The 15,418-nt window shown below is 41.5% G+C and overlaps 1 long non-coding RNA gene across 1 annotated transcript; it reads left to right on the top strand.

The window, feature by feature from the left end:
* Positions 1-636: 636 nt before the first annotated feature.
* LOC112971322 lies at positions 637-11,619 on the top strand. Its single transcript, XR_003255307.1, has 3 exons — positions 637-860; positions 4,340-4,530; positions 11,034-11,619. It is a non-coding gene; the product is annotated as an uncharacterized LOC112971322 (long non-coding RNA).
* Positions 11,620-15,418: the final 3,799 nt, after the last annotated feature.

Raw genomic sequence — 15,418 nt, forward strand, 5'->3', positions numbered from 1 at the left:
GGCGGGAGGCAGGGAGGGAGGCAGCCCCGGCCCGGCCTGGCCCCTCACCGCGGCCGGGGGGCGGGGGCCGCAGGCCGCGGCGGCGGGAGCTCGAGACCCCCCTCGGCTTCCTCCCCCCCCCGCCCGAGGGGCCGGGGCCGGGGGCGGCGGAGGGGGGCGGCCTCCCCCCGCCACCTCGCCTCGCCTCGGGAGCCCCCGGCCGACACCCTGCCGCACACGCACAGCTGCCACGTCGCGCCCCGAACCCCGTCCCCCCGGGGAGGAGAGGCCCCCGGGCCCGGCCGTAGGCCGGCGGGGCATCCCGGGGGAGCGCAGGCCGCCTCGCGCCACGGCGCCCCGAAACGGCGCCGGGAGCTCCCCTGGCACTCGCGTCGCACACGCCAAAGCCGTGGAGACGAAGCGTCGAGGGTGACGGGCTGCCCCGCCGGCTGCGGCCTTGGGCGCCGCGAGTTTTCGCGCAGCCGCCGAGTGTGGTGGGAGGACACGCGGCGAGGCCGAGCCCGCCATCCCTCCCTTCGCCCACCCGCGTGACAACGCTGCGAATACGAGCCCCCACCGCCAAAACTGTCCCTTCCTGCACCCAGAAACCCCCCCAAACTATAGTCTTCCAGGGCCTCTTGAAAAGTCGGAACGGGACGCTCCACGTAACCCGTTAACGTGTGCTTTACCTTGCTCACAGGCTTCACCTTGCATGGACGGTTCATCAGGAGCTACCGCGACCGAGCCCAAAGGTGATGCTGTCCCTCACGTGCCGGGACATTGATTCTGCGCTGTTAAAGCACTCATTCCCACGCAGAAAGAGCGGCCTTTCTTCAGCGCGTCTGCTACCGCCATGATAAAACCCTGTCTTTTCAGACGAGGTACGTGGTTAAAGGATAAGTTTCTGCGAGTTAAGACCTTCAGCACCTCCTTGCAAGGAGAGTGCATAAAAGTGAGCAAAACAACTGTATTAAGCTTAAAAGCACATATCAAGCAATCTATCTCCCAAAGAATAAAACCAAGTAAAACTGTCTTCACAAAGACATTTACATTTAGGAAAAAATACAAAGTTCAGAAAACAACTATGTTGGGTTCTAGTTTTATTACCCAGTAATCCATCATTACTTATCCTTCACCTGATTTATGGGCAGCTGTGATGTAGGCCCCATAATGAAGATACACTTTGGAGTAACTGTAACATTGTGGTGGAGTGGAAGAAGTTTTATAATGAAATTCAAAGAACGGATTTGCTTGGACTAATTATTCCAGAATTAAAAATGGAATAGCTGTTCTAGAATAACTCCATCAATAGAGTCCAGTTAATCTAGAATAAGAAACTCTGAAGCAGATTTATCAGTAATGAACCGGCCTGGATTTCTTGATGTTACTTTAAAAATCCTAGCTCAAAGCCTTGGTATGTGTATATGAATTTTACGTACAACAAGCCGTTTCAGAGATTAGGCTCCCCGCATTTACTGCTTTCCAAAATGGTCGCAGCTCCCTGAAATTAGTGCTGGCATTTAGGAGAGTGAGGCAAATTCTATCTTAGGTCGTTCCACAAGAGCAGACCTGAGCTTACCAACTATTGTTACATGGTTATCAGATACAACTTATGTTCAGCAGCAGAAGCAGACTTAAAAAGTGCTGGGAATTATCCACGTCCTTTGCTCTCAAGAAAGCAAGGTCCATACTATAGCGTATAAAACAAAGACAAAGGATTTTTTATTTTAAGCATTTAAGCATATTTGATTTAGCACCAGGGCACCAAACAACCTGCCTTCTTTAAATGGATTGATTTTTTTTCAGCCAATTTGCCGGCTGCGGCGGCAATATGGAATGGCTGGCACAAGTCATTCTGCATTTTTCATTCTAGGTGTTCTCAGCTCTTAAGAACTGGGCGTTTGCAGTATTTGATGTGAATCTCTGACCAGAATCTGTTGTATTCAAAGGGTAATTCTGAAGAAAGTTTACAATTAAGCAAACATTAGATTGTGGCCATTGTTTTTGGCCAGGTAAGATTGTAACAAAATGCCAGTATAAGTTTCTTCATGTCTAAGAATCAGTCATTTCTTCAAGATAAGTAACATGGAATGAGAGAGCAGTTTCAGTAGATAAGCAGCAGTGAAATAAGTGATCTTTTCTTGGCACTCTGCTGGGTAGTTTAAAGATTAAAAGCTACTGAGAAGATAAGCTGACACTACCAGCAAAAAGCATAATAGCTGCAGAATTGGTTTTGTAACAGGAAGGTATTTGCTGAGACACTTCCTCCGAATATTGTATTCTGTTCCCCTCCACCCCTGAATTAAGAGGCATCCAATCATTTAAAAGCATGGGGGACAAAACCCAGGACTGTGCTCTTGGGCATGGTATGTGACACTGAATAAAAGCATAGGACTCAGCCTTAATTATTGAGTTGAAGGCTGTAGATGCGTATCCAGCTATGCTAAGCCCTTTCCTCCTAACATGACTATCTCATGCTCCCAAGCCGCTTCCCCTTTGGTCTCTCATGAAGGAAGTCGCAATAGGAACAAGTCCAGCTTGTCAACATTTTTGTCACTTCTACTATTCTCAGACTTAATTTCAAAGAAGTCATCAAATAGAGCAGAAACTGACTGACAATCTTCTGCATTGAACTGGAACTTGCTGAGCACCTTAAGGTTTTAGTTTTATTAAATCTTATTAGCAAATGCAAATTGCACTTTGTACCCAGTACAATATACTTCCTTCCTTTAAGCTTTGAAGCACTGGGCAATATCAATTGAATGTGCCCTTTATTGTGGGATATTTTCTATTATTTTCAAACACTTAATGTCTAATGCACATGTATGCAAGGGTAAGAGAAAAGGGTCAATAAATACAGTGTAAGCACTTAGTGGAGTTCACACAAATACTCGTTCATTCTCCCTCCAAAATGAAAAAAGTTGCCTGTCATAATGCATTAAAAATTCTTTCACAAGAAGAGCTTTCTCAACACAATTTAATTCTCCCTCATGTTAGGCTTTGTAGTTAAATAAGGATTACCATTGCATGTCCAGGAAAGATAAATTTGAAGAGGGTAAAAATAACCTCCTATACATTTAATGAGACCCTGGAGACCAAGAAGCTAAGGCTTTGGAAGTACATGGTTTTGTCTGACATGCTTTTCATATAAGAGACGCATGTTGTGTTCTCTTCCGGATGATGTAATCCTCAGGGTGACCCTCATGTGCTTTTGCCATCATATGACACTCTACTGAATATACAAAGTTCCTTTGTGCATAGACTCCTTATTTATAACTCTGAGAATTTCGATCAGAGCTTTTTTTTTTTCTTTTTGAAGGGACTACTTTTCATTTGAAGATGCATTCAGATTAATGTAACATGTCTTTTGAGTATTTATGCCATCTCTTTTTCATGAATTTGAAACTGAGCCCTTTCAATTGCAGAGAAAGAAGTACTGCTTTATTTCCCACTCACAATGAAATTAAACCAGCAATTACCACAAAAATGTGAAATTTATGGCTGCATTGAACCTGATTCTGTTGCTTCCACTTTAAATTTATAAAAAAGTAGAAGAAAAAAATGATTCATCAAAGGTGGCTTTCAAGGGGAAATATTTTTAAGCTTTCAGTAGTTTTTTTTTTTTTTTTTAATGATACCTTAGGCAAAAACAAGTTTATTCCATATTCACTAACAGTAGTTACCACAGCAGCCAGGAATCCAGTGAAAAAACAAGGACAGAACAGAGACACAAAAATAACAAACTAGAGATAAAACTAAAACAGTCCTCCACATAGGACACCAGTTTTGGGGCTGCTTTTATGCAGCTTCTGCTTTTGGCAGAAGATTTTTATAGCAGAGTGGAATACTCAGTATCTAGAGGAAAATATTTTATCCCTACTTCATAAAGGGCTTGAACTTAAATATTTACTAGCTATTCTGAATTAATGTTAATTCTCCTTAACACTGAGGCAGTTCAAATCCTGGACTTTCTAATCTCAGTGGTATTCTTCATACAACAGCTTAACAGTTTTTCATACAAATTGATTCAGATCTTCTTAAGGAAATATATATCAGAGTTGTTATCTGGACCCTCTGAAAGGAGGAGAAGTAGGTTCACACGGCAGATAATGAGTGATCGCAGTGTGTCAGGTTCTCTTTCCAGAGCCTGATCTTCTCAACAAAAATTGTTCTTGGCGTCCCCAAGGATGGCAACAAAGCCATTCTTCATCTTTTAAACCCTGGGTTGGGGAAAATAATAATCCTGTTGCCCTTACTTTACAAGCAACAATGAACTTCAGGGGTGGTGAATCCACTTGTTTTGCCTCTATTCTTTCTTCTGTGTCTCTGCTCTAAACAAGGATAGTATCCTTGATCATAGGTGGACTCCTAATATTCTGGTCAGAGAAGCTACACTTGATCTGGGACGATCCATACTAGGAGAAGATGGTGAGAACAAGGAGGTCCTATCGACCTCTTCAGCTACAAGCCAGCATGCGTGGCAGCCTGCAGATTCTCTCGGTTTCTTCGTGACTGCGTCTCCGTTTACTAGCCACAACCATAATACCAAAGGTAAACTTAAGACAGAACACAGTAGTGTTACAGAAACCTCTACATGTATTTGCTTCTGTTTACTGTGGTTTTCTATTTATATTTTTAGATGACTGAAAGTTGTAGACTTGTCAGACATGTATATTCATCTGCAGAATTAGGGATGAACTCAGTGACTCAGAGGGTCCTTTCAGTCCTGTGTTTGTGATTTATTTTGCATCACATATATAGTAAACAAGGGGTTAAAGCTTGTCACCATTTTGATTAAACATTTCCAAACAATATTGACTTTCATAAAACTCAATAACAACACCTGCTTTATGAATTGAATCATCTGACATGGTGCAGATAAATTGAGGGTGATATTTTTCAAAAGCAAAGTTTCTCAGGAACATGAACTCCATTATTCAAAAGGAAAAGGACAGTGGTACCTAAATGCTCTTAGCTTTGAATGGGACTTAGATTATGTCTTTTCAGAGATTATTACTTAGCTATTTAAATAAACTAAAGGCTTTTTATAGATTTTTCTCCAAAGTTACAAGTTTTCAGTAACCTAAAGTCAACCAAATTCAGATTCTGCTGGTCTGTAGCTTTGATTAGAGAGGTGCTAAAACTGGAATCTCTGTCTAACATAGAAGAAAACACTGTTTTCCAGAAAATTTTCTAGGTTAGAAATTTTCTTCCACATTGGCATGAAAGAGGGTAGAAGTGTTGACTTTCACAGTATGCTGCAATGGTCTGGCAGACAGTAGGATTTAGCTTTTGAATATGAAGAGAGAATTATGGGGCTTGATTTTTGTCATCCTGGTCACTGCTAGTCCAGGTTCCGAAATAAACACTGACTTATTTTGAATTTTCATAAAGGCAGTCTCATATCTTTTTCTTATGTTACTTTAAATCTAAACACATCAAATCAAATGCATGATAAGTATTACCGTGACTTACGGGTGACCCTGCAAATCAGTTGGAGCCCAAATACCTAGTAGTACTTCTTTACTCTGGAAAAAAAACACCAGAATGGTTAGCACAATATTTATGGAAACTATTACTAAAACATCCAGAATACAAACATATTTCCTTTAAAAATAGATTGTCTTTGAGCCTTCTTAAAGCTACTGAAAAGTCTTCATACAATAACATTCTTGAATCATCTCTTATGGAAGTTTCAAACCAGCCATCAGCAGTTGCTCTTCTCACAAAGCTAGTCCATGTGTTATCAGCATCTCACTGAATGCAAGACTGTCGAGGATCACCCACAACTTCCTCCCTTAGTCCTCAAAGGTGCCCTTGTAGCCACATCTTAAAACAGTGACAGTAATAGGTCTGCCCAGCTCCTAAGCGGACTCCTTAGCTGAAGTCACGCAGCAGTATGCTGATGGGGACAGACAGCTCTACATATAGCTCCTGTCTTGCAACGATGTGGCAGTTCTCCGTCTCGTAGAAGATCTCTTGCAGCATCTATCCCTGAGAAAGCAGGTAAGTGAACCTGATTTATTAAAGCAGAGTCAATTTGCATCTCCTGTCTTCAAGAAGTCAGATGGTCAACCGTCCTACAGAATTTGTTGGCTGGACTAAAGCCATAGCAGCATAATTGTCTTATTTGTCTTATCTGATTTCTTCCAAAATATTTTTTTGTAATTAGTATCTTGCATAAAGCCCAAACTTTCTTGAAAGCTAGAATCTGCAAGTGGCTTATTAGCCAAAGGACTGATTTTCTAGATCTTTAGTAAATTTAACTTTTACCTCTTGTATACATTTTGGTTATATTTAATAGAGAAGAGATGTTTAGGCCATCTTTTTTCTTGATGCTTCAATTTTGATAGATGTCAGTGTAAGGAGGAAAGACAGGCTTTAAGAAATCTAGCATGGTCTTAACTAGAAATTAGTGTGTGAGGATTAAATACACCAACTACTCTATCACATGACTTTGGTCATGAGGGAAAAAAATATGATTAAAGATGAACCCAACAGTGGCGTTCCTGATGGAGTCTGTTTAAATCTCTGAGAGAAAGAAAATCTTTCCTGGAGACCTATTAGCCTTTAATTGTTAAGTAATAAAACAGAAATACTTACTGCTTTCGATCTTGTAGGTCCATCACCTTTTGAAAAATGGCACCAGTTTTAGCAGGTATGCCACTGGAAATAATTACTGTATTTTCTGCATTAGCACTAGGCAGCAATAGTTCATAAACCACTAAAAGCAGGCCTTTAATTTCAGTGCTTGGAACTCTGTGCCCTAGACCTCAATTTGCTCAACTTTTTTTTCTTCCTATTACTACTAAAATCACTGAGTCTTGTAACCTGTCTGTGAATTCCCACCCCCCCCAACAGTGGCCACAAATGAGCAAAGCGTGTCCTCTGTGTAGATCTTTTATGCAAAACAGACGCCTGTTTCTCCACTTCTGAAAACTGAACCATTAAAAAATGGAAAAGGTGGCAGAATTAGTGCAAACCACTACATTTTGGTCCTCTCTCTGTATCAGATTCCTTTGAAAAGTGTTTGTCTACATCTCCATGGACATCCACATCTTACTGGTTTTCAAAACCAAAGTTATTCCCTCTTCTTCTTGTCTTCCAACCTTAACACTCCCCACCCAAGTCTAGGCTTTCACTCAGTCTTATCACAGAGCCAGGCTGTTTGGCACTGGGGAGGTTGTTTTTACCATCTGTCAAGTTCTTTCTCTAAGGTGAAGAGTGATAGTAACGGAAAAGGCACACTACGAATTCAGGTCCAGTACAGAAGGGAGCAATCAGCCAGACCCATCTTTCTTGATACTTTTCAGACCAGTAGATCTTGTCGTGACCAGACACCGGATTTTCCTGCAGTCATTGAGAGAAGGGAGAAAAGATCAGTAACTAAAGAAATTGCCATTGAAGGAACAGTGAGCAGGAGACAAAGCCAAAAACAAAGCATGAATGACATTATGCAAGCAAAGCTATCCTATCTTTAAATGATTCAGTGCACAGGACAGCCCTGAGCTGACAGCTATGTCCTCCCCCAAAATTCATGTTCAAGCAAGCTAAACAGAAAGAGCAAGAATGAAGTAGCTCAGGAATGGCAGGGAGCCCAATGTATGTTCTCCCATCAGCTCTAAATTTTTTCCTGATCAGTTGCAAAGCAGGAGCAAATTCCTGGTTCTTTCACTCCTAAAATAGTGCGAGAACCCAAGCAGTGATGGCATGACATGGAAGAGAGCCAGAGCACGCTAGCGTCTATGAAGTTCCACATTTAATTTTCTTCTATCTGCCATGCATGTGTGGCCACATTACCCTTTAGGTAATGAGATTTATGATGTATTTCAATAGTTTTAGCTTTGTTCCTCTCTATACAATGGGACTCAACCTCAGCTACAGGAGCCGCTGCAGCTCTTACTTAACCTCTTACGTTTCACAAAGACCCACTGATAACACTGTTAAGTGGCGAGTTAAGAACATGTAGAAGCGTTCCTTTATTTGTGACCTCCTCCCCCAAAACAAGGCCCACAGTCTGCTGTACTTACCCGTGATGAGTTCTTGGCCATGCTTTTTTGAAACAGTGCTCTCAAACTCTTGTTTAAGCACATGCAAATGGGAGATGCAGGCTGAGCTCTTGCTGGTTGAAAGCACCTGCATCAAGCCTACTGACCGAGTGTACAGCTGGTGACGCAGCTCTTGCCTGCCCATTCCTACTAGGCATTAAAATTAGCAGGCAGGGTCATGGCAGTTCCAGAGTGAGCCCAAGGAGGTTGGTTATGTGGCATGCTGACAAGCACTCAAGAACCAAGCTGAGTTACCAGAGGGATCAAAAACACATAGACGTTTCTGTGAACATGTGGTTCTATTTAGCATGTATCATGCGATGCTGAGGGTAATCAGTTGCAGCAATGGTAACCATTCACAAAGCTTCATGTTCCAAACCTGCCAAGCCAGCAACTTGCCAGAAGTGCAAGAAATACATTCAAGATGGACAGTGAAAAGCTATGGGGAACACTGGCAAAGCAAGGCAGAGGAAGGGGTGGAGAAGAATCTTGGGACAAAGAGTCAAAGCTTTTAATGTGGAATAAACGTGACGATTTTAGTTTTCCTATCAGTTCACACATTTTCTCTGCAACCAGCCAAGGGTATTATTGTCTGCAGCTTGCCTTGGCGAACCGTTTTGTATTGTACTGCCATCTAGTGTTTGCTTTGAAGAATACTTCCAATAGGAAAAAAAAAACCCTGAAACATTCAATGAGCTGCAAGCAATGGTATTGCCTGTTCAAGCATACTGAGCTTATCCCTTTTGCATTTTTTACCATTCAGTTATGAATGGAAGTACGTCAAATATGGCTGCCACCTGGAGACAAAACTTTTTAAGTGCTCATTGCAGGAACTTATCCTGAATCTGGAATTAAAGAGTTAAAAAAGGATGAAACAACCCTTTAAGAATTATCAGGGCATCCAGTCTCAGGGTCCCAGCCAGCCTCAGTGAACTTATTCATGGTTTGCCTTTTAAAATATTGTAATGTTCTATGGCCAAGACCTCAAAGCCAGCCACTGGCACTAAATTTAAGCACTGGCATTTGGACTTCTGCAGTATTTTTCTCTGTATCCTGATACGTGGAAAAGAGTGCTTGGAAAGATGGGAACAAAAACTATCTCCCATTCTAGCCCTCCCCCCCCCTTTCTTAGACCACAGTCAATGGTATTCCACAGAACTGAGATTAACAAGAGCTGTTCCAGACACTTAGCAATTCTGTAATTAACAGAGCATGAGGGGACTGAACTGGAAATTTGGCTCTTACAGCACAAATGCCACGTAGAAGAAAAACAGTGCAGATCTACAATGGTGGTCAGACTATAAAAAAATACAATTTAATAGGCACCTTTGTACTGGCCAGATCCTCCAGACATACTGCATATGCTGGTCTGCTAGTACAGATTTAAAGTCATCTACCCAAATTCATGCCTGGATTTGCTGGGCAGCAAGAATAAAAGACACAGCCAACAGAGGTGAAAGAGCAGGCACTCCTGCCAAGTCTTCCGTAGCCAGGTATCCTGCCTAGCAGGGACTCGTACTCTGGCCTTCCCTCTAGTCTCTTGAATCTCACTTGGAACATTTTTCTTCATAGTAATTAAACTAGTTTTAGACTGCCCAGTATAAACAACTGCATATCAAAACAGTTGTCTTTTGGGTCAGGAGCCCTAGAAGTTTGTAATCACACAAAACCAGAGAACTTCAACAAGGACAGACCCTTTTTTTCGTAACATAACACCACTGCAGACTTAAAATGGCACGTGCACCAACAGGCAATCTCACATTTCAGCTGCGAGCATTGAACGCAGTCTGAAGGAGGGATTTCTACTGAGGCTGTTGCAGAGATGCAGGTTCTGAACAGGCAGGGTAGAGCTGGGCAATACATGGTTATCACAGTAATACCACAGCTGTGCATAAGAAGATCTAAAATGCTCAGGGACTGACCACCACATTCCCAATATCAGTCTTGTGGTCCCCGCTCCGTTGTCCTGTCCTGCACGGCCTGGCCTTCCTGCCTCTGACTAATTCTGCTTCTTTCCCTCCTCTGTGACTTTCTGCACAACTTCCAGAGGTCACAGAGCTCACAGACCCCCAAGGAGAACATCCATCGCTATGATAAGGTGTGACTGTGTCTGGGCTATTTTAGCTTTGGAAGCTGGACTGACACAGACTCTAACGTAGCCAGTAGTTTTCCACAGATAGCTGGGGTAGACATGTAAGCAAACTTAGTTCTGTTAATAAAGTCCCACAGACACTAATGTAGTTAAAACCATGGTTAAAACCATCCTAACTTGAGGATAGTCATTCACCAGTTTACACTTGATAATGAGATCCACATAAGCCTAGCTGTATTTAAGCTGGCTCTGATATTAATTAATTAGAAGAAATATCTTGATATACTTTGATACGAAGTCATTCTATGAACTGAAGCTTTAAGAGGGTTGCTGCATCCCAAGGGATTCACATGAGATTGTGAAACCATACACACGAAATGAATATGCCACAGAATATAGTCCTCTCCCACACGTTCTCCCCCAAATTAGACTATTACTTTGCTTGCACTATTCCTTCTTTCTATAGTCACATGTGCCTTTTCCTAGCCCCTAGTGTGCTGGCCGACCCCTTTAAGATGGAGAAATGTATGCTATTTACCAGACTACATTAAATTGCCAGCTGCTTTTTCAGAATTGAGTTGCTCCTAGGCTTTATGCCAAAGTCCCTGCCCTCAGCAGCTCCAGCTGTTCCGAGTTGCTCAAACAGCCCATCCTAATCCATTGCTGCCATTTTTCCTTGCTGCGTCCTTCGTGTTCTTGCATACCTCCATGTCCAACTCTCTTCTTTCCCTCTTTTTCTGCTTCATCCTTACACCCTTTTCCCCCACATTCTCTTTTCTCCTTCTGCCACCTCCCCTTCTTCTCGGCCCACAGGAACAGATCAGTTTGTCTGCGAATAACTGGGGAGTCGGGTCCAAGGCTGCTTTTGCTAGCTTCTGTCTGCCTCCAAGTAAGGTGTTTCCTTTCAAAAACAGTGTACTGATAAAACTGGCCTTCAGAGGAATGGGAAGAGCAGCAATGACAGTTTTGCCTGCTACAAATGACACAGAGATGGAAGAAGAAATATTTGCTGCCCCCTGGCTAGCAGATGTCCCATCAGGTTTCTCAAAGAGCCCCGAGCTTCACAGACACGATGAAGCAGCAAAAGTGCCAGTCTCACTTCTACACGTCTGCGAAGAGCCTTTCAGATAACAATGAAGAATCCAACCCAAATCAGAAGAGATCATGATAATAATGACTATAAATGTAAAAAGAAATGAAAGTGAGGAGAAAAAGGCATGTATACTTTTACTTTCCACTGCCCAACCAACTTCTGAGACTACTTGGAAGGACAGAACATGAACAGCAGCACGAGCGCTCAGGCGCCCTCCAGGCAGTAACTCGCATTCTGCTGCAGCTGTTGGGAACGGAGGGGAATTATGCACAACGCCGAGCGCTAACTGTGTGTCGCATACTGACTCTGAAAGACGCTTGAGCCTCTGCATAACTGAGCTCTTAGAAGACGTGTTTTCAGCTATTCCACACCCTCATTGTTCCAATTAAGGATCAACAAATCTTTTAGTAAACATTTTTTTCAGAAAATAAACATTCCAATTGGAAAAAAAACCCTTTATCCCTGTGTTATTTAAAAGAAATATAAACTATATCCAGGCTTTCATTCATATAGTGCAAAGGAAAGAAGGTAGAGTGACAGATGCAAACTTTTTCTCCCTCTTCCCTACCATTTTACTATTGTTCCTAAAAATTCTTAATAAATAAATAAACAAAGCCCCACTATCCATCATGCAAAGGCAGGCAGGTAGTTTCATTGACAGCCCCTAGGAAGGGGCAATGCAAAGAGTTCTAGGCGTCACATCCCCTGGCAAAATCCAACATCTGTGTCACTATCTCTGAGGAACTGCCAGCAGCATAACAGGAGATACCAGCCACACCAAACTACCCTGTAGAACAGCCAGTAAGTTTTACAGAGCAAGATGGTTTCCTTTCTGCACCTAAATAATAAACTGTTTGTTTATACAAACACATGGTGCCTCACAATTGGATTCATTCACTTTCTAGCTGGTTCAAAAAGCAATGTCAGCAGAGACCAAAATTGATACCTAATGGCTGCTCAGCAGCTTGAACAACCAAGCAACAGGACAAGCATCTACAGGACAACAGCAACGTTTACGTTTGTGGAGGTGTCAGACCTGAAGACCAAAGACTAACTTGTCAGGGAGAACAGATGAAAGACAGGGAGCTGGTCTCAACCTCCCCATGGTGGTGCAGCAGGGCCAGCTGCCTTTCCGCCTGGCTCAGCCCATGGTCACAGCAGCTAGCTGGGTAGCTGCTTCCTCCTCCAACCTTGGAGCATCTTCCAATACGCTGACATGGTTGCACACGTCCCTGTTCTGAATCTGCCCACTCCCCCCGGTTTGTTCTGCAGACTGAGCACTGGGAGTCAGGAAGGAGCAAACCCCAACTTTCTGCTGTTCCAGTCATGTTTTAGCTTTCTGCTGCTTGACTCAAATATTTGCACCAACCATAAAAAATAAATAAATAGATAAATAAATAAAAACCTCCCTAAGCATGAGAAGCAGGTGCAGACTGGTGATGGCAGACAGCTAGGAGTTCTGCCTCTGTTACAAAGAAAGAGGCAACCAAAGGGAACTTGCTTTTATAAAAGCTAAACTTAATTTGAGAGCTGTTACTAAAAACACCATACAACTACTAGCTAAAACAGAATTAATGCTTTCCGCATCCTACTAAGGCACAAGTCTAAGTTACTCTTTGGATCTAGTTAACATCACGCTTTAAAAACCTCCTCCCAAAGTTGTCAACAACATAGGTTCATCAGTCTTCTACCTGATATAGAGATGCCTACCTTCTAAAAGGAGAGGTATTAATATCAGGTCTCCAAGACTTTGATTAGTGGCTTAATAAAGCTTCATTGTTCATTTGGAGATAACGAGAAGCTATGTTCTGCTGTTGGATCAAATACTTTACTTTCTATCTGCAATCTAAATTCCAAGGTAGAAGCCTTGGTATACAGCAAAATAAGCCCTATAACATTTAAGATGAGTAGAAGTCGCCTGTATGTTCACTCAATATAATTTGGAATGAGAATACAAACTGTCTTAGTTGGGAACATTCTCATCATCAGAAATTAAGGGACAAATATTTGTGAGTATGAAATTGCCAAACTGAGCGTCTTCCGTAGCTTTGAGTTAGCATGCATCTGAACACTGGGATACTGTTTTAACCGAAAACTTCTGCGGAGAGAGGAAAAAAAAAAAAAGCAGGGTTTCAAGCAGAACACAAAGAAGAATTTATCTTTTTAATGTCAAGTAATATGCAGCAGCATATACTAAAACGCTCTAAGAAAATGGTTGTATTTTTCCTTCTCTCAACTTGGGATTTGTAACTCAATGTGTATACTTTACTGTTTGAAAAGCAGAAATAATCAGTTTGGAAAGAGATAAAATATCATTATTTAGAACAATGAATTATGCAAGCCTTATCAAGAATTATTTTAAACTATTCTACTCTTTTTAACATGTATAATCTCTTTAAAACTATACACTAAATCATTAAAGTTTCTCCTGCCTGTTAAGCACATTACAGTATTTTAGCACAGGACGTGCACAATTCAAATTGCCCACCTGCTGGAATTCTAAGGTAAAAGTCACAAAGGTGTCTTAAAAATGTAGACATAAAGTTGGTCAAAAATCTTCCAATATAAAGAGAACTGGGCAGGGTACATTTTGGGCCTTCACAGCTTGTTCTTCTAACCTAATACTTCATTCTGTAAAAAGCCTTAGTATTGGTGGGTTCTGCCCATAACAATCAATTTAAGCTTAGTTAACCAACTTTGACACTTACTTGTTAAGCTGTTAGAAATCTGAGTGAGCATCCTTATAACCCACTTAAGCATATACACACACACACACACACACACAGGCTAACTCAAACTTGGTTTGTATATTTAGCCTTAATCAGTAAGTAGCACATATATATAATCTTCCTAATTAAATATCAGTATATATTAGGTTTAAGTAAACTTTAGACTTTCACTCAGGTTTTCTCCAGTGTAATCCAGAAATCAATTTTCATGACACTGCTCCATCCTGGTATTATATTTACTTCAGAAATAGTCTGTTTTAATATCTAGGACCAGTTCCAGCATCTATTATATTTTATCATAGAAACATCTTGACATTTTACAGCCACTTAACTTGATAACTATTAAATCTGATGACTTAGTTAAGAGCAGTATGTCCCAACATCACTGGGTTGGATTAAGGCAGGACTTGCTGATGCAAATTCAAGATATGAGATCAGGTCTCAGATTACCTTGGGGATACTGCGCTCTGTATCCAAGGGGAAAAAGTTCACCACACAGCTTTGATAGCTCTTTCTTGTGGAAATTTGCTTTTGCACTGAGAAGCAGCAACCGCCTGTCCGTTACTGGGAAAGGACAGCAACTCTCTTGGGAGAAATGAAAGGAGTAAGATGAAGTCACCTCTGAGTAGTTTGTACATGATTGTTTTTCCCAGCAACCACCAATGAATGTTTGGTTGAAGCTTATGTATGGCAGACATCAGCATTTCTTCAAACATACTCAAAATAATCATCAATTAGCTGCTTCCAGTATTTTTGTGCCTGCTTTTTTTTCTTATTTTTTCTTTAAGCTCAGAAAACTGATTCTTTATTGTTTTCATCATATTTACTAAGTCCTTGGGCTTGACTGGTCCAAGTTACCATTTCCTGGTCCTGTAGGTTGATCTAGCAAGGAGAGACTTCAGCCTTTAAAAAACACAAGAATTTGAGTATATTTTTTGAAATTGTAATTTTTGTAAATATTTACATAACTAAATTTTACCAGCTCATCTAGTGGCATCTCCAAAAGCACCTATGTCTGAATTACTGAATTCACAGCAGGTGAAAGTGTAACTTTAGGGGGCAGATTCCTTTCCCCAAGACTAAATACAGCAACATCTGCAGTCTGGAATTCAGCTAATGACCCACCCTCCAAATTCAGCATAGGCAACATTCCCCTCCAGGCACTATATTTTTTGTACACAGAAAATGGCCAGAGAAAATAACCATTCACCAGAAAAGCTTTCAAGCTACGTATTCTCCTTGCCTTGTTTTGTTATTTTCCCACTGAAGTATTTTCTAATGACAGCTTTACCATTTAAGCAGGTCTGGCTCCTGTTCTTTTGTCATTTGCATGCATATATATATATTTACAGAAAACTTCTCCCTTAGATCAACCCTACAGAGCAAGCTCCCATTACAGCAAATGCAAAACTATACAATCAGGCCAAGTGTCCTAGCAAATACGCTCTGCTGGTTAAATGCACATCATTCTACAAGC

Source organism: Apteryx rowi, unplaced genomic scaffold (genome assembly GCF_003343035.1).
Source record: "Apteryx rowi isolate R43461 unplaced genomic scaffold, aptRow1 scaffold_111, whole genome shotgun sequence".
In the NCBI taxonomy this organism is placed as follows: Eukaryota; Metazoa; Chordata; class Aves; order Apterygiformes; family Apterygidae; genus Apteryx; species Apteryx rowi.